An 18,803-nucleotide genomic window follows, 5' to 3' on the forward strand; every position below is an offset into this window, starting at 1 on the left:
TTTGTATTAAATGTTTGCTTGCAATCCTAGGTTTGGGATTCTGCAGCAGGGTGGCTTCATAAGTTTGCAGTCATAGGGCAGGCCACCTGTTCATCATCATTAGGTTCTCAAGTCCCGCCCCCTTTTGGGTTTAGAGAAGGGAAGGGAGCCATTTTTTAGTCAGTCTCTGCAAGAATAGCTAATGTACAAGATGTGTCCAGGTCTCCTGTGCAAAAGCTTCAACCCTTAAGACTTCCCGGGGGAGAACAGCCTCAAGAGCATCTAAAGATTCCCAAAGGTTCCAGGGAAACAGCCTTACAGCCCTGAGGAATTTCGGAGGGAATAACAGCTTTAAACATCAAGAACTCCAGCTAAGTGACTACAGGCCTACTGGTAGGTCCACTCGGTTTTGAGACGCAGTTCAGCCTGGTAGTGGATCCACATCAGTTAGGTTTAGGTTCACAGTTAGCTAGAAAGGGATTTTCCTTTGAAGTAAAACAAAGAAACAGTTAGAAGCCACCAGTTATTTGAAGCCTGGAAGCATTTGTTTAACCTTTGAAGACAAAAGAAGTTTCTGTTTGATTGTTCATCAATAAAAGACTTTGTTGTATTTAAGCTCAAGCCCTCTAAAGACTGTTTATGAGGGGGAAATCTCTAAGGGCTTCTCTTCGGGGGCCCTGGCTTCCCGTTGGGCTCAAGTTGCACATCCTGTTTTAAAAGCACTTCATTTCAAGCCCAGCAGCGACAGAACACTAACTGTTCTTCCTAATGTTCAGGTGGAATCCCCTTTCCTGAAGTTTGAAGATGTTGTTCCGCATTCTAGTCTCCAGGGCAGAAAACAAGTTTGCTTCCTCCTCCCCTTACATATTTATACATGACCATCATGTCTCCCCTCAGCCTTCTCTTCTGGAGGCTAAACATACCCAGCTATTTAAGCCACTCTTCATAGGGCTTGTTGTCCAGTCTCTTGATCATTCTAGTCACCCTCCTCTGGACACATTCCAGCTTGCCAACAACTCCCTTCAGTTGTAGTGCCCAGAATTGGACATAGTATTCTAGGTGTGGTCTGACCAAGGCAGAATAGAGGGGCAGAATAGAGGGGTAGAATTACTTCCCTGGATCTAGTCACTATACTCCTTTTTATGCAGGCCAAAATCCCATTGGCTTTTTTTGCTGCCACATGACATTGTTGGCTTATGTTTAACTTGTTGTCTACAAGGATTCCAAGATCTTTTTCATGCATACTGCTGTCAAGCCAGGCATTGTCCTCTATTCTGTATCATAGAATTATAGAATCAAAGAATTGGAAGAGACCTCATAGGCCATCCAGTCCAACCCCTTGCCAAGAAGCAGGAATACTGCATTCAAATCACCCCTGACAGATGGTCATCCAGCCTCTGTTTAAAAGCTTCCAAAGAAGGAGCCTCCACCACACTCCGGGGCAGAGAGTTCCACTGCTGAACGGCTCTCACAGTCAGAAAGTTCTTCCTCATGTTCAGATGGAATCTCCTCTCTTGTAGTTTGAAGCCATTGTTCCACGTCCTAGTCTGCAAGGAAGCAGAAAACAAGCTTGCTCCCTCCTCCCCGTGGCTTCCTCTCACATATTTATACATGGCTATCATATCTCCTCTCAACCTTCTCTTCTTCTTTGCATTTCATTTTTTCTGCCTAAGTGGAGTGTCTTGCATTTTTTTCTGTTGAACTTCATTTTGTTAATTTTGGACCATTTTCCTAATCTGTTAAGATTGGACCTTTCCACCTACATATTATCTGAAAGTTAAGTTGAACTGAGGTCAGGCCAATCATGTAAAGCATTTATACCCTATCCGCCAGCCAAAAAGACTTCCAGAAAATCATAAATACTTAATTTGGTAGTTTGATGCCCTCTGGCTTATAAATTAAATAAGGCACGCAAGGAAATGGTGTGTGTGTGTGGGGGGGGGGGGGGTAGATTAAATTCAAGCTAGTATTAAAGTTGGTGCTGAAAGCTTGTGTGCATGTTACTCCCATTCCTAGAGATGTCAGATCAGGATAGAGTGATATATGCCTTCATTACATCCTGTTTGGATTACTGTAGCACACTGAACACAGAGCCAACTTTGGAAATTGTTCAGAAATTTGGTACTGTTTCATTATCTAGGCGGAGGCCACCATGGGGTGCTAGAGAGACAAGGATAGTCCATTTTACCAGGGGGGAGGGTTAAGGATCATAGAATCATAGAATCAAAGAGTTGGAAGAGACCTCATGGTCCATCCAGTCCAACCCCCTGCCAAGAAACAGGAATATTGCATTCAAATCACCCCGACAGATGGCCATCCAGCCTCTGTAAAACCATTTCCTCCTGTTTTCCTGTTATTCTCCTCACCCATGTCTCCATTATGGAAACAACCCTCATTTATGATATGCGAAGTGGGAAGGGGGAATAACCAGCAAAAATGGGAGAAATTGACCTTGGAGGTGTCTATGGACAACACCGGCTCTTCGGCTTAGAAATGGAGATGAGCACCACACCCCAGAGTCAGACATGACTGGACTTAATGTCAGGGGACAACCTTTACCTTTACCCCCTAATACTGGGCAAGCAGTTGAATCTTTCTTCAAGTAGTAGTGGTAATGAAAGAGTTCCTTCCACCACACTGGATGTTTGGGGGCATAGGACAGACCGCATGGCAAAGAACACCTTGCTTCTGTGTTTCCTGGCATTTGCCACCTAACACTTCACTTCACTTTATTTCTTAATTAGTCACTCTCCACCAAGGTGCTCCGAGCGACTTACAATTTAAAGTAGCATTTACACAATATAAAAACATTCAACATAAAAACATACAACAGTGACAATTTGGTAAATTAGATCTGATCACTTTACTTAAATGCACAACCAAACAGCCAAGTCTTGAGCACCTTTACAAAAGGTTGCAATTCCGACATTGCTCTAATATATGGAGGCAATGAGTTCCACAGAATTGGAGCATAGGTCGAAAAAGCTCTACGCCGTGTAGCTTCCAGGTGTACCTCCCTAGGGCCTGGTATGTATAGGAGACTTTCTTGGGTGACTCGAGGTAACCACTGATAGGAAAAAGGAATGAGGCGGTCCCTAAGATATAAAGGTCCTTGGCCATTTTGAGCTCTAAATGTCAGGATCAGTATCTTGTAAGAGATCCAATGTTCTATTGGTAGCCAATGCAGTTGTTGTAGAATCGGTGTAATATGGGATCTTATAGATGATCCCGCTAGCAGCCTGGCCGCCGCATTTTGGATCATCCGAATCTTCTGAGTTGTTGACTTCGGAAGGCCGGCATATAAGGCATTGCAATAGTCCAACCTCGTGGTGACTGTTGCGTGGATTACCGTTGCCAATGCTTCTACCGAAAGGTAGGATGCCAATTTCCTTGCCTGGCAAAGATGAAAAAAGGCCTGCTTACTTATGGCAGTGATCTGGGCCTCCATCGTCAGCAATGAATCCAACACAACCCCAAGGCTTTTAACAGTGGCAGATAGAACCAGAGCTTCCCCATCGAAATCAGGCAGAGACTGGATTAATTCTGGCGGCTGGCCGTGCTAGAGTATCTCACTTTTTGCAGGATTCATTTTTAATCTGCTTGCTCGCAGCCAACTCATCACTGCTTCCAAACACAGCCTAAAGTTCTCAGGAATCGCAGTTGTCCCAGGTTCGAGATGCAAGAGTAGCAGGGTATCATCTGCATACTGGTAGCACTCTATGCCAAAGCTCTGCACCAGTCCAGCAAGTGATCGGACGTAGATGTTAAATAACAGGATGTTAAATGATGTTAAATAACATGACTGATGCCATCTATCTGACCATTATAATCTAATAGTAGAATCAGACACAATACCTACTTCGCTAGTTCAGGTATGAAATGTTGATAGGCAATGTCAAGGCTCCTGCTTTCTCTTCTTGTAGCCCCTTATCTTTAAACCAGATCAGAATTTGACAGTTCTTCAACTGTGTGTCAGCTCCAAATAGAGGACAGTTTCCTATTTGAAGAGCTGTAGCAGAGAGTTCTCTATCTGATGGAGTTGAAATGAAACCCACAATCAGTCAAACATATATGACCTTGTACTTAAGCAAAACAATACATCTACGAACCACATACGTAGGGCTGATTGGGGTAAATTGCAGGGGTGATAAGGAAATATGATGTATATACTCAGCTTGATCAGTTTATCAGTTTTACCATATCTTATCATATTTATTTACTGTATTGTTATAAGTGTATTATTTTAACTTACTATGTGGATTATGATCGGGTCCTGTCAGGCCTTGTTGTTCTGTTTCTTATTGTGATATGGCCTAAGGGCTAATCAATAAAATTACTAATTAACTAACTATAAGACCTTGTCACATGGCCACCAGAATTTCCCCGTGTCATCGGGGAGCATGGAGAATCTGGCACCCTATGCCCCACATCACCTGGCTCTAGAATTTGGCAATCCCATGGTGTTGGGGTTCAGCCTGTGTGTGAACCTGAACCTGATTCTCTGATTGTATTTCCTGATGCCAGTGTACATGTCAATGTGAATTCTGAGGCCAATTTAGATGATGATGGTTTGAGTAGTGAAAATCCTACAGCCTTGGAAAGTGAAAGTCAAAATTCCCATGAGAACATGCATTCCGAGCCGAGCGGAGAAGTTTCCCTCCCTTTTCCTCCCAGTCTTAGTTCTCCAGAGAATCTGACACCTGGCCTGTCTAATGAGGATAGGCGAGGGCAGATTTGGCAGAGCCAGGGAGAAGCACGAAATTTACGTAGGTCAGCTAGATTGAGAGAAATGCAAACAAAAACTTCAGGCATGTCTCGCAATGGATTTCTCGGCTTTAAGTATGCCTGGCCTGAATGCAACTTCAGACCAGGCATCATTCCAGATTCATGTGCAAGCTTTTGCAGGTCTCCTGATTCAAGTGGCCTTGTTCCTCGGAGGTTTTCTAGTTGTTCCAAGTACGGTTAGTGGATTGCTAACAGGTTCCAGGATTCAGCAGTTTTGCTGTGGATTTTATGATCTTGTTTATGGACATTTCTTAGGCTTGGGCGGTTTCGTTCATTAATTTCGTAATTTGTTATTAATTCGTATTTAAATTAGCTTATGATCCAATATTGAGCCATGCAGGCCTACTGTGAGGAGTAATTAAAAATCGAAACAATTTTTCCAATTTATTTCATATTGTTTCGTAATTGTTTCATAATTGGTTCAAAATTGTTTTGTAATTGTTTCGTAATTATTTCCGTATGTCTGGTGCAAGTTTTATAGTTGTTGTTTGTTTTATCAGTGATAAAAAATAAATTATCACACCAACAGTCAACAACAGAGGGAGAGGGAAGCTTCAGAAGTTCCCCCTGTCCCATTTGGAGGTTTTTTTAGCATATTGCGCAATCGCGTCCGCCATTAACAAATCGATTCGTAATTTTACGAAATTTCGCATATTTCGAACTTTTTTAAAGGAAAATTTCGGAATTCTTTAAAAAAATGAAATGCAAGGGCCCCCCTAAAAATGAAACGAGTTTAGAACCAAATTTTTCCGTGGTTACCCAAGCCTACCATTTCTTGTTGCTGATTTTTACTATGACTTCTTACCTTTGCATTTTTCCTCTATTTTGTATTCATCTTTCATCAATAAAAAAGGATTGTTTTCCTGAAGTCAAGTGTGGTGGATTGTTGTCTGAGGGTCCAGTTTCCTGCTCTGGGTTGCAACACATGGGCAGGAGCATCAACCTCACAGCTTCCTCTCATTGTTTCTTATGGCAACATGGGAAGCATCCCGTGTTGCCACAGCGGTGGCATGCACTGGTCCCACCCTACTGCACCCACTGACTTTCGCTGGCATCGTTTTATGGGAACCAGCAAGCTCAGTGGGTAATGTAAGGTGGAGCCAGCGTATGCCACCAAAAAGTGCCCTTTGTGATGAGCTAAATAACCTATGGACCTGCTGTAACAACAGGAGTATGCTGCTTCAGTTAGAGTGTCACTATATGTTCCCATCTCTAGTCCTTAGTTTCAGATTTAGACCTTTGCCCTACAAGACGAATCCCATGCATGAAAGTTGCAATGTGTCAACAGCTGTCCCGGATCCAATAAGGGTAGTTCTTGAAGCAATTTTACTTCTGGTTTCATTAGAAAGGAACACATATTTTGATCAAAACAATTTCAGTTTGTTGAAATGCGACCAGCAAAACATCCCTTTCATGGCCAAATGACTAATGCTGAAAAGTATCGGAAGGACGACAACAAGCACATAAATAAAATAAATATCATGGCAATTCAGACAAAGCATCTGAATGGCCCCCAGCAAATCATCAAAGGCAGACTAAGAAAATGAAAAGCACTCTTTCTTGGAAAGATGTCAGTAGTTGCAACAGACTTAGAAATTTGTTTGGGGTTCATGCAAGGGGATTGCATTAGCTCAGTGAAATTTTTGATTTGTTTTCTTTGAAAAATAGAGTTTCTTCAAACTCCCTCAGACCATTGCCATATCATGAAGTGCTTTTAATTCAAAAAAGGAATTTCTCCAAACTCTGGCTCGCAATAACATGACCTAGTAAAACACAGCTTCCCAAATTCCTATTCTTTGCTTACAATTTGAAATTTGGGGGGGGGGGAATACTTTCCGAAGCTTTTATCTGTTTTCATGCCAGCTCCAAATTATGGTGACCCTATCATTGATTTTCCTTGGCAAGATTTATTCAGAGGAGTACTACCACTGCTTTCCTCTGAGGTTGGGAGAGGATGAGTTGGCCAAGGCTGCCCAGAGGTTTTTATGGCAGGACAAGAATCTCCCAAAACACTAGTCAGATATTTATTTATTTATTTACTTTGCTTCTATACCGCTGTTCTCAGCCCGGTGGCGACTCACAGCGGTGTACAACATAGGAAAAAACAAATACAAGACACAGTATAAAAACAATTCACAATCCATCAATATACCAAAACATCGTCATTACTACGAAACCATTCAGCGTCGTCTCATCGTCCAAATCACAATCCAGTATCATTTCCCGTTGTTCCATTCCTATAGTCATTACCAATCATTACACTTCTTGTTCGAACGCCTTCTTGAACAGCCAAGTCTTTAGCTTCCTGGGGAATATCATCAAGGAAGGAGCCAGTCTAATGTCCACGGGAAGGGTGTTCCACAGCCGAGGAGCCACCACCGAGAAGGCCCTATCTCTTGTCCCCGCCAGCTGTGCTTGTGAAGATCTCAAAGTCCTGGTGGGCTCGTAGGCCGAGATGCGGTCAGATAGGTATCTTGGGCCGGAACCGTTTAAGGCTTTATAGGCCAACGCCAGCACCTTGAATTGAGCCCGGTAGCAAATCGGCAGCCAGTGGAGCTGGTACAGCAAGGGGGTTGTATGCTCCCTTCATCCCGCTCCTGTTAGTATCATGGCTGCCGCACGTTGGACCAGTTGAAGCTTCCGGGCCGTCTTCAAAGGCAGCCCCACATAGAGAGCATCGCAGTAGTCTAAACGGGATGTAACCAGAGCGTGGACTACCGTGGCCAAGTCAGACTTCCCAAGGTATGGGCGCAGCTGGCGCACAAGCCTTAGCTGTGCAAATGCTCCCCTGGTCACCGCCAAGACCTGGGGCTCCAGGCTCAGCGACGAATCCAGGATCACACCCAAGCTGCGAACCTGAGTCTTCAAGGGGAGTGCGACCCCATCCAGCACAGGCTGTAACCCTATACCCTGTTCGGCCTATTCATACCATTAAATCATGCTGGCTTTCATTCAGAGTTTTACAATACTTTAACATTTATATGGCAGTGCTTTTAAGCATGGTATATATTTTGGGGACCTTCTCCTCCTCCTTCTCCTCCTTCTTCGGCTATCCCTCGTGGCTGAGTATGATTGCCTTCCAATTGTAGGATCTTGGTGGTGGGTCCATGGGTGACTGCAGAGAGACCTATTCTTGATCCACAGTGAGGACATCAGTTTCCAAATGGAAGGTGATCTCCTCCAAGCATTCATTCAGAGGAGACAAACTATCCTTAGTTGAGGTTGCTTTGAAGGCATGGATAATATATTTGGGTGTCATCAGCATACTGATAACACTCTGCCCCATGTCTATGGATGATCTCTCCCAGAACCTTCATGTAAATATTAAAGAGCATTGGGGATAGAATGGCACTTTGTGGGAAGTTCTTTTTTTGAGAAGTAGCTATCCCCAAGCACCATCACCTGAAGCCTGCCTGAAGTCTGCACTTTTTGCCTAGAAAACTGCCTTTGCATTGTGGAGAATCTTCTCTGAGGCTTGAACTCTAGAGTTTCTTTACATCACAAGCCCCAGAGCATAGTTGGATTACTATTATTCCTATAATTTTTGTCCAAAAAAACCCAAAACTAAACTAACCAGCAATGTTTCAAGACACTAATTAGCTTATTAGTGTACAAATTTAAATTGTCAACTTGTTCTGGAATCCAGAAGGACATTTTAAGCTTGTTCTTCTTACCTCTAGAACAAACCAGGGTTATCCAGTTGATTAGTCATGATGATTGATGAACATGTTTTACTGGATCAAGTCTTGCTTTCTAATAGGAGACATATTTATGGGTATTCATGACTTCTTAGGCAATACCTCGTTGGACGAGTAAGATGGTCTTCCATCATGGGTTTCCTTGTGGGTTCGTAGGTGGCTGTGGAGCCCTATTCTTGACCCGCATCTTCTCCCACAGTGAAGGCATTGGTTTCCAGGTGGAAGGCGGTCTCGGTCGGGGTTGGCTTGATGCGCCTTCCTCCTGGCACATTTCTCTCTTTCACCCTCCACTCGTGCCTCCTCGAATTCTGCAGCACTGCTGGTCACAGCTGACCTCCAGCTGGAGTGCTCAAGGGCGAGGGTTTCCCAGTTCTCAGTGTCTATGCTAGAGATTTTAAGGTTGGCTTTGAGGCCATCTTTAAATCTCTTTTCCTGTCCACCAACGTTTCGTTTTCCGTTCTTAAGTTCAGAGTAGAGCAACTGCTTTGGGAGACAGTGGTCAGTTATCCAGACAACGTTATATGCTACCACCTTGTTCACTAGCTTCCTCCAGTCCAGTTGAATATATTCTTCTTAGTGGCAGTACAACAGGGCCTATAACTTCCATGAACACGAACATTGATGTGCATAGCAAAATGGTGAGCTGCGGTCCAATAATATCTAGAGGATAACAAGTGGCCCACTTATCTTCTGCAAACTTTCTAAAATAATACCTGATTTTCTCCTTGAGTACAAGTTTTCTACCTGTTTTGCCTTTACTTATTTTATTTATTTATTTATTTATTTATTTAACTTGTATACCGCTACTCCCAATTTGGCTCAAAGTGGTTTACAGAAGCAGATTAAAACAATACAATTAGCTTTAAAATAACAATAAGCAGCGAGGACGGACATAGCCCCGAGTTGTTCACCCATCAAAAGCTTGTCGGAAAAGAAAAGTTTTACAGGCATTCCAAAAAGCAAGTAGGTCTCGGATGGTTCAAGTTTCAACCGGCAAGGCATTTCATAAATAAGGGGCTACAATCGAGAAGGCTCTCTGCCTAGTAGATGACAAATGATAACTCCGGATGGTAGGGACTTCAAGCAAATTTTGGTTTTCAGACCGGAGTAATCTCTGGGGTTGGTAGGGGGATAAGCCGGCCCCAGACCATGTAAGGCCTTAAAGGTTAGTACCAGCACCTTAAAAGTAATCCGGTACTGAGTCGGTAGGCAGTGCAGCTGTTGTCGAATTGGGGTGATACGACACCTCGCCGGCACCCCGGCAAGAAGATGAGCCGCCACATTTTGCACCAGCTTCAGTTTCCGGATCACTGACAAAGGAAGGCCAAGGCCCGAGATGACCGTCGCCTGGATCACCGTAGTCAGGTCGTTCCTAGATAGGTAGGGAGCCAGTCGCCTAGCCTGACGTAGATGGAAAAAACGCAGATCTGCTCACAGCAGAGACCTGGGCCTCCATTGTGAGCAGCGGGTCCAATAAGACACCAAGGCTTCTTACAGAAGATGACGGACATAGTATCTCGCCATCCAGGGTAGGCAGCTGGATCTCCCTCCCACCCGGACGGCCCAGCCAAAGGATCTCCGTCTTTGCTGGATTCACCCTCAACCTGCTGGCACGTAACCATCCAGTAACGGCCTCAAGGCACTGATGGAAATTTTTGGGTACGGAGTCCAGCCAGCCCTCCATCCTCAGAATGAGCTGAGTGTCATCAGCGTACTGGTGGCACTCAAGCCCAAAGCTTCACAGCAGTCGGGCAAGCGGTCGCATATAGATGTTAAATAACAGAGGAGATGGAGGCCCATCAAAGGAGACTTTTAGGATGGAGGGTATGGCCAAGATATAAGGACATCCTGCTTAAAAGAAAAATGGAGATTAAATCTTTTGAACAACTCAAGAGCACTTTTGGAAATATAACTTGGTTACATTATATACAAATTAAAGAATACTTTAAACAAGATAAAAAAATTGGCTTTGACTGGGAGGAAAACACATGGGACAAAGTATTAAAAACCGAAAAGAAAATAGTTACAATACTTTATAATAAATTGGTACAATGGCTTACGGAAACTGAACAGGTGAAAACATGTATGATTAAATGGGCAGAAAATCTAAGAAGGCCCATTCAATTTAGAGAATGGGAACAAATATGGAACAAAAAGCTGAGATACACTTATGCCATGGATTTGAAGGAAAATTGGTATAAAATGTTTTATAGATGGTATTTGACTCCTAACAAATTAAGCCATATGTACAAAAACGTTTCAGATAAATGTTGGAAGTGTGGTGAACAATCTGGCACATTTTACCACATGTGGTGGACATGTAAAGAAACATCTAAGTTCTGGTCATTAATACATGAAGAAATACAAAAAATATTGAAGAGGAAGTTTAAGAAGAAGCCGGAGTATTACTTATTAGGTTTTACGGACTCAGACTTAAAACTTGAAGAGAATGAAGACAAACTATTTACATATTTTACTACAGCAGCGAGGATTATTTTTGCCAAACATTGGAAAAATGAACAGATTCCGATTATTGACGAATGGATGGATAAGGTTAAAGAAATAAGAGATATGGACGAATTAACTTTTTTGATGAGAAAAAATACCGGAAAACCGTTAAAGAGGACAGATTGGACTTTTTTCTACGATTATGAGAAGAAAAATATAGAAAAAAAATTAGAGGATGAGAATATACAAGTGAGTTTAAGAAGTAGTGAGAGAAGATCCTGAGGATGGAGTGGAAGTCATTTTAGAATAGTCTGTGTTTTTTTTTTGTCTTGGGCCTTTTTTTTGTTTTTCGGCCCTTTTCCTTTTCTCTCTCTCTCTTTTCCTCTTTGTGTGTGTGTGTGTGGGGGGGGAGGTAATGGGGTTTCCTACTTTCCTATCTTCTTTATTATTGTTCTCCCTCTTTCCTTGTGTTGGTGTGTAAAATGCTCAATAAAAATATTTTTTTAAAAAAAAACAGAGGAGAGAGGATAGCTCCCTGTGGGACCCCGCATATTAGCGGAGACCTCTCAGAACCCATCCCTCCCATCACCACACGTTGTCCCCGATTCTGGAGGAAGCGGAACACCCACTTAAGGGGTATCCCCCTAACCCCAGTCATGGCTAGGCGGTGGGTCAGTAGATTGTGATCAACCATATCAAATGCTGCTATGAGGTCCAATAACGCGAGCAGCGCTGATCCGCCTTGATCCATCTGGCAGCGAAGCTGATGGCAACTAGCACAGTCTCCGTCCCGTGCCCACTATGGAAGCCGGACTGTTAGCACATGAACTCCAGTTCTCAAAGGTGCCCACAAGTCTGGCCATTAGTGAGAGAGGACAGAAGTCAACATTCACCAACATTTAAAGGTCTTCATCCCTTTTGTCGGTGCTTTATGAGAATAAACACACTTCACTGCTACAGATCATGTCAAGCATCCATGGCTTGCGCTGGTTTAATGGTTTTTAAAATAAACAAGCTGAAAGAATGCCTTTGGTTGCATTATTTATTTAATGAAATTTATTTATTTAGAATATCTCAACCTCTACTTGTTAATCACAAGGATTCATGAGACAGCAAACAAATAAAACATATATAATCACAATAAAGCCTCACATGCTAAGGGCATAACTGATTTCTAGAATACAAATTACCTTTCGCTATAGCTCCATGAAAACACTTGCATTTATTATATTGTGTAAATCAGTGATTCATCATAAACTTTTATCTCTGTGAGCTAACTCAGAGTGTAAATCACAATGTGATGGCTGATGCTTCCACAAAGGGAAGAGGCAGATTTGGAATGCAGAGAACTGGTCAAACTCTTAGAATCATAGAATCAAAGGCCCTCATGGGCCATCCAGTCCAACCCCCTGCCAAGAAGCAGGAATATTGCATTCAAATCACCCCTGACAGATGGCCATCCAGCCTCTGTTTAAAAGCTTCCAAAGAAGGAGCCTCCACCACACTCCGGGGCAGAGAGTTCCACTGCTGAATGGCTCTCTTGGTTGGATATAAACTTCTGTTATACACTTCTCTTGCACTACAGGATTGCTCTGGAAATAAGATGTAGGATATGGTGTCACAGTTAAATGATAATTATTCCCAGTGGTGTTTCTCATGTCATTGTGCTGGTGAATCCATTCTGGAGTTCAGGCCAAACTTTAAAGGAAATATCCAAGGTGCTGAAACAGTATGATTTTTTTTCCTGTGTCAAGAGTGACTTGAGAAACAGCAAGTCACTGCTGATGATCGTGCCACTACTGCTCAAGCAGGGAGCTTTGAGATGGTTGAACAGAAGCTCTCCGAAGCTCTAGGTGCTCTTACTGCCTATTACAGGGAAAACCAACTGATCCCTAATCCATCTAAAACACAGACATGTGCCTTTCACCTTAAGAACAGACAAGCATCCCGAGCTCTGGGGATTACCTGGGAAGGAATCCCACTGGAGCATTGCAGCACACCCAAATACCTGGGAGTCACTCTGGACCGTGCTCTGACCTACAAGAAGCACTGCCTGAACATCAAGCAAAACGTGGGCGCTAGAAACAATATCATACGAAAGCTGACTGACACAACCTGGGGATCACAACCAGACACAGTGAAGACATCTGCCCTTGCGCTATGCTACTCTGCTGCTGAGTATGCATGCCCAGTGTGGAACACATCTCACCACACTAAAACAGTGGATGTGGCTCTTAATGAGACATGCCACATTATCACAGGGTGTCTGCACCCTACACCACTGGAAAAATTACACTGCTTAGCCGATATTGCACCACCTAACATCCGCCGGGAAGTAGCAGCCAATAGTGAAAGGACTGAGGCAGCAACATCTCGAGCTCATCCCTTGTTTGGGTATCAGCCAGCACGTCAACGACTTAAATCAAGAAATAGTTTTCTTAGATCTACAGAGACACTCGCTGGAACACCTCAGCAAGTGAGAGTCCAAAAGTGGCAGGCTCAAACCCAGCAACTCACTCCGTGGGTGATACCAGATGAGAGACTCCCCCCTGGGCACACAGAAGACTGGGCGACTTGGAAGGCTCTGAACAGACTGCGCTCTGGCACCACGAGATGCAGAGCCAATCTTAAGAAATGGGGCTACAAAGTTGAATCCATGACATGCGAGTGTGGAGAAGAGCAAACCACAGACCACCTGCTGCAATGCAACCTGAGTCCTGCCACATGCACCATGGAGGACCTTCTTGCGGCAACACCAGAGGCACTCCAAGTGGCCAGATACTGGTCAAAGGACATTTAATCAACTACCAAGTTTGCAAAATTTGTGCTTTTTTAAACTGTTTGTTTGTTTTGTTCTGTTAGAAATGTAATACAATGGTATGGTTGCTGATGACATGATAAATAAAACTTCTGGTGTGAGAGAATTGGCTGTCTGCAAGGATGTTGCCCAGGGGATGCTTGGATGTTTTACGATCCTGTGAGAGGCTCTTCTCATGTCCCCGTGTGAGAAGCTAGAGCTGACAGGCAGGAGCTCACCCCACTCATCAGATTTGAACTGTCGACAGCAGTCCTGACAGCTAAAGGGTTTAACCCATTGTGCCATCAGGGCTCCTGTTGAAACAATTGGGAGGATTAAGTCGGAGCCTTTGACCAATTATTTAAAGTCTGATTTAAAACTCAGATTAGATTCACCACCTGCCAAAAAAAAACCCTACCAGTTCCACTGGGAATACTGTAAGGACCAGTGGCAGAAAATCAAGCCATTCCACCAGGGAGTATGAGGCCATTCCACAAATGAACATAGAAGGCCCTAAACTCATCTTTGCTTCATTTGTAGCAATGGGTGTTCAAACTTGGACTTTATCATGCACTACAATTATGTAATCATTGATAACTCTATGAAATAAAATTTGAAAAACATTCTGTTCCTGGTTTGAAAGTGATTTCCTATTTAATTGTGTAGTACTTATTTTGAAAGTAGATGTCACATTCGACAAACTTAATATTTGTGAGTGTCTTTAAAACTACACTTGCCCTAAACGGTTCCGGCCCTACTTACCTCTCCGAACGCATCTCCACCTATGAACCGACTCGGACATTAAGATTGTCTGGGGAGGCCCTGCTCTCGGTCCCGCCTGCATCGCAGGCGCGGTTGGCGGGGACGAGGGACAGGGCCTTCTCGGTGGTGGCCCCTCGGCTGTGGAACGCCCTACCTGTGGACATCAGACAGGCCCCTTCATTGCTGGCATTCCGGAGGAAGGTCAAGACTTGGCTTTACGAACAAGCGTTTGGCTAAATAGTGTAATGAATACACGAAGATGGTACAACTGAACATAGGATTTGGTAAAAGGATTCTGATTACGGATTCTGATTCTGATTTGTTTGCTGAGGCCTATGATAATGATTGTTTGTTCTGGTGTAATTTGTATAATGTGCTTTTAATTGTTTTTTTGATATTGTTGTGATGATCTTTACTGTGTAAACCGCCTTGAGTCGCCATTTCGGCTGAGAAAGGCGGTATAGAAGTAAAGCAAATAAATAAATAAATGAATATATATTCTTGATGGCCATTTTGGTAGATTTAAAGAGTATACTCAGATGACTTCTATTACCTGAAACACAAAGTTTGTAATTTTCCTCAATGAAAGTATGCCACTTTAAACAAAGTTTTTGCAATTCAATACAGTTTTTTCCATGTTTTTTAGTGAAAGAACCAATTAGGAAATGGCATTTATAACCTAAGAATTAAAATCATATTACATAGTGTACTGGATACATGAGTAGTGTTTAGGAACTTGGAAAGAATATAAACCCACTTTCCTACTTCCAACAGACCTCACTACCTCTGAGGATGCTTGCCGTAGATGTAGGCGAAACGTCAGGAGAGAATGCCTCTAGACCATGGCCATATAGCCCGAAAAAACCTACAACAACCCAGTGATTCCGGCCATGAAAGCCTTCGACAATACAAAGAAGGAATAGATCACATCTGACCATTCTCAGCCATGATTTGCAAGCACCATTTCAGAACACTTAATTCCTCCTTTTCAGGAACTGATAACTTGGCAAGCTGAGCAGGCTTATGTCTGTCCAAATTTGGCAGTTGGGAGTATAATGCAATTCTGTGGATTTGTATTTCCACTGAAGCCAAAACAAACATATATTCATATCTGAGGAAAGTAGTGAACCCAATGTGATGTTTCTAAAAACTTATTGACATTTTGGCTGCCAAGGTTCTCATCCGCGTAAGTGAATTGCTGGGACTTTCAGTGTGCTGAGCAAGCAGCGGCAAAATCTTTCCCTCCACTCTCACAGTTTGTGTTGTGATCAATGTGTTTCATGTAGCCAAAATGGCACAATGTAAGCCCATGAGACAATTATCAGCAGAATTGAGAAACTCTGAGGTTAGCAGAGGATAACAGGATAGAAAAACATCCGGTTGTCCCCTGGGTAACATCCTTGCAAATAGCCAGTTCTCTTACACCAGAAGCAACTTGCAGTTTATCAAAGCGCTCCTGACATGAAAAAAAGCGGAAATTCCAAGGAAATTCCAAGGAAGGGACATTAAGTGAAAGAAAACCCCTCCAAATGTGGCCCTGATTGACCATTTTTGGTGGTCTTGAAGTCGATAGGAACTTTAGGAGAGTCTTCCCCAGGAGGAGGGACCCTAAGAGGGATCGCTACTTTGGTGAGCTAGGAGAAGCCTGATTTCAGCAATTTTTATTTCCTTAAAAATTCAAAAAAAAACTCACCCAAGTTGAAGAAGCGGCACCAAGGTGTTTTATTAGCGATTCAGCTGAAAAGGATGCAATGTAGCAATCATTCGCCTACAGAGCATGTGGTTACAGAGATCAGAGACATTTTTATAGGAAAAACAGGCTCAGAAGTTTCAAAATTCCCGCCCTCTGCCCAGCTTGAAGGTGATTGGCTGATGCGATAACAGCTGGGAGGGGGCTCGGCCGGCTGCCCTGCGCCAGAGCCCATCACATAGCTCCTCCGCTGTGCAGGAGCCAATCAGAAAGCTCCTACTGCCTCAGCGCTCTGGTGAATCGGGAGAGGGGAGGTGGGACGAAAAAGAAACAATGGGTCAATGAGCGGATTAATGGAATTTATGCCTTGAGGGTCCTGAGTCCAAGACTCCGACCTGCGAAGGATGCCCAGTCTATTGTCTTTAGATGGATCTGTGATAAGAGTTTTCCTTTCACCATCAGATATGACACAATGAAGAGACTGGGGTGAATGTTTGTTGTGGCAAATTTTGAAAGGAAACTTTGGAACTCCATGCAGCTGGTCACACCAGCTTGAAGGCAGGGGTCTGGGATGTCCTCGACGACAGTCTTGATATGCTAAGAAATCAGTAAAGTACAGTAGAATGGAAAATGGACAAGCTGAAATTTTGACAATTAGAGCTATGCACTCAATTCTGATCCAGGTTCAGAGCTGATGAAATTATTTGTCAAAATCAGTAGGCAGGCAGGTCATTATTAATTTTGTCTGCTTGTTGGTGTATTTTTTTAAAAACCAAACAAACACTGAAAATATAAAATGACCTGCATTAAAATAACCATAATGGAGAAGTAAAGCAGAAACATTCTGACTTTCACAAAAAGCAATGGTAAAATAAATGACTTTTACAGAATGGAGCAATTTTTAAAAAAATACGCAAGCAAAGAAAAAATGTAAGATCACATTAAGTGAATGCGTAGGTGTGTGGAAGGTCTCCTATCATATCTGAGCATCTGCTTCGCTATGTTAAAAGCAAAAGCAAATGAGGATATGTTGAAAAATGTAGAATACTCACAAAACTCTCAAAACAAAATACAAAAAACCCCACGCATATTTCTTATTTACCACACTTTGAGGTACAGAGATTCAAGTATAGAGCAATGTCAGAAGGAGGAAAAATCACTTCTTCTATCCATTATCATTCTCTTGTCCTCTTAAACACAATGTGTACTTAGAAGTCCCCTCCAAGTATATGGTGTTGTTTACTTCCAAGTAAATATGCACAGAATCCTTTATTATTCTGAAGAGGTTTTTTCAGGCTGTATGGCCATGGTCTAGAGGCATTCTCTCCTGACGTTTTGCCTGCATCTATGGCAAGCATCCTCAGAGGTAGTGAGGTCTGTTGGAACTAGGGAAAAGGGGTTTATATATCTGGAATGACCAGGGTGAGACAAAGGACTCTTTTCTGCTGGAGCTAGGTGTGAATGTTTCAACTGACCACCTTGATTAGCATACAATGGGCTGACTGTGCCTGGAGAAAACCTTTGTTGAGCGGTAATTAGATGTCCCTGCCTGCTTCCTCTCTGTTGTTGTGCTGTTGCAATTTTAGAGGTTTTTTTAATACTGGTAGCCAGATTTTGTTCATTTTCATGGTTTCCTCCTTTCTCTTGAAATTGCCCACATGCTTATGTATTTCAATGGCTTCTCTGTGTAGTCTGACATGGTGGTTGTGAGAGTGGTCCAGCATTTCTGTGTTCTCAAATAATATGCTGTGTCCAGGTTGGTTCATCAGGTGCTCTGCTATGGCTGACTTCTCTGGTTGAAGTAGTCTGCAGTGCCTTTCATGTTCCTTGATTCGTGTGTGGGTGCTGTGTTTGGTGGTCCCTATGTAGACTTGTCCACAGCTGCATGGTACACGGTAGACTCCTGCAGAAGTGAGAGGATCCCTCTTGTCCTTTGCTGAACGTAGCATTTGTTGGATTTTCTTGGTGGGTCTGTAGATAGTTTGTATGTTGTGTGAAACGTCAGGAGAGAATGTCTCTAGATCATGGCCATATAGCCCAAAAAAACCTACAACAACCCAGTGATTCCGGCCATGAAAGCGTTCGACAATACAAAGGCAGTAATATTATGGATGAAAAAAATGGAATTTGGAAAATTAGAGCTATTACCTGTTTGATCAGGTCCAATCGGACATTATAGCATGTATAGTTTAAGAGGATACACAGGATAAAACAGAAGAAATTAAAGAGAAATGGGAGACTTATATGGAATGGATAGAATGTGCTGAAGCCATTATAGATATTGTACAAAGATTAAGAAAATTGTGTCCTTGTTAAAGATAAAGCTATCAGGGAAAATGTGGTGGAGAGATTGGGTGGGGTGGAGGGGTGGAGGGGGGAAGAGGGAATAAATGTGAAAAAAAGAATAACTTTGTAAAAGAGATGAATAGATAATATAGAAATACAGTATTTACAATGTGTACATGCAATAGCTGTCTATGATCTATTCACAGACGGTGCTATTATGTACTCAATAAAATTATTTTAAAAACCCAAAGCATCTCGGGTTGTTGCTGCTCTCTGTTATTTCCAGTTTAAAGGGAGTTTTCGGGGTTTAAGCCAAACTCTGGGTCGCTAATTGTACTCCCTATTGTGGAACAGCATC

The sequence above is a fragment of the Anolis sagrei genome, chromosome 4 (genome assembly GCF_037176765.1).
Source record: "Anolis sagrei isolate rAnoSag1 chromosome 4, rAnoSag1.mat, whole genome shotgun sequence".
Taxonomy (NCBI): domain Eukaryota; kingdom Metazoa; phylum Chordata; class Lepidosauria; order Squamata; family Dactyloidae; genus Anolis; species Anolis sagrei.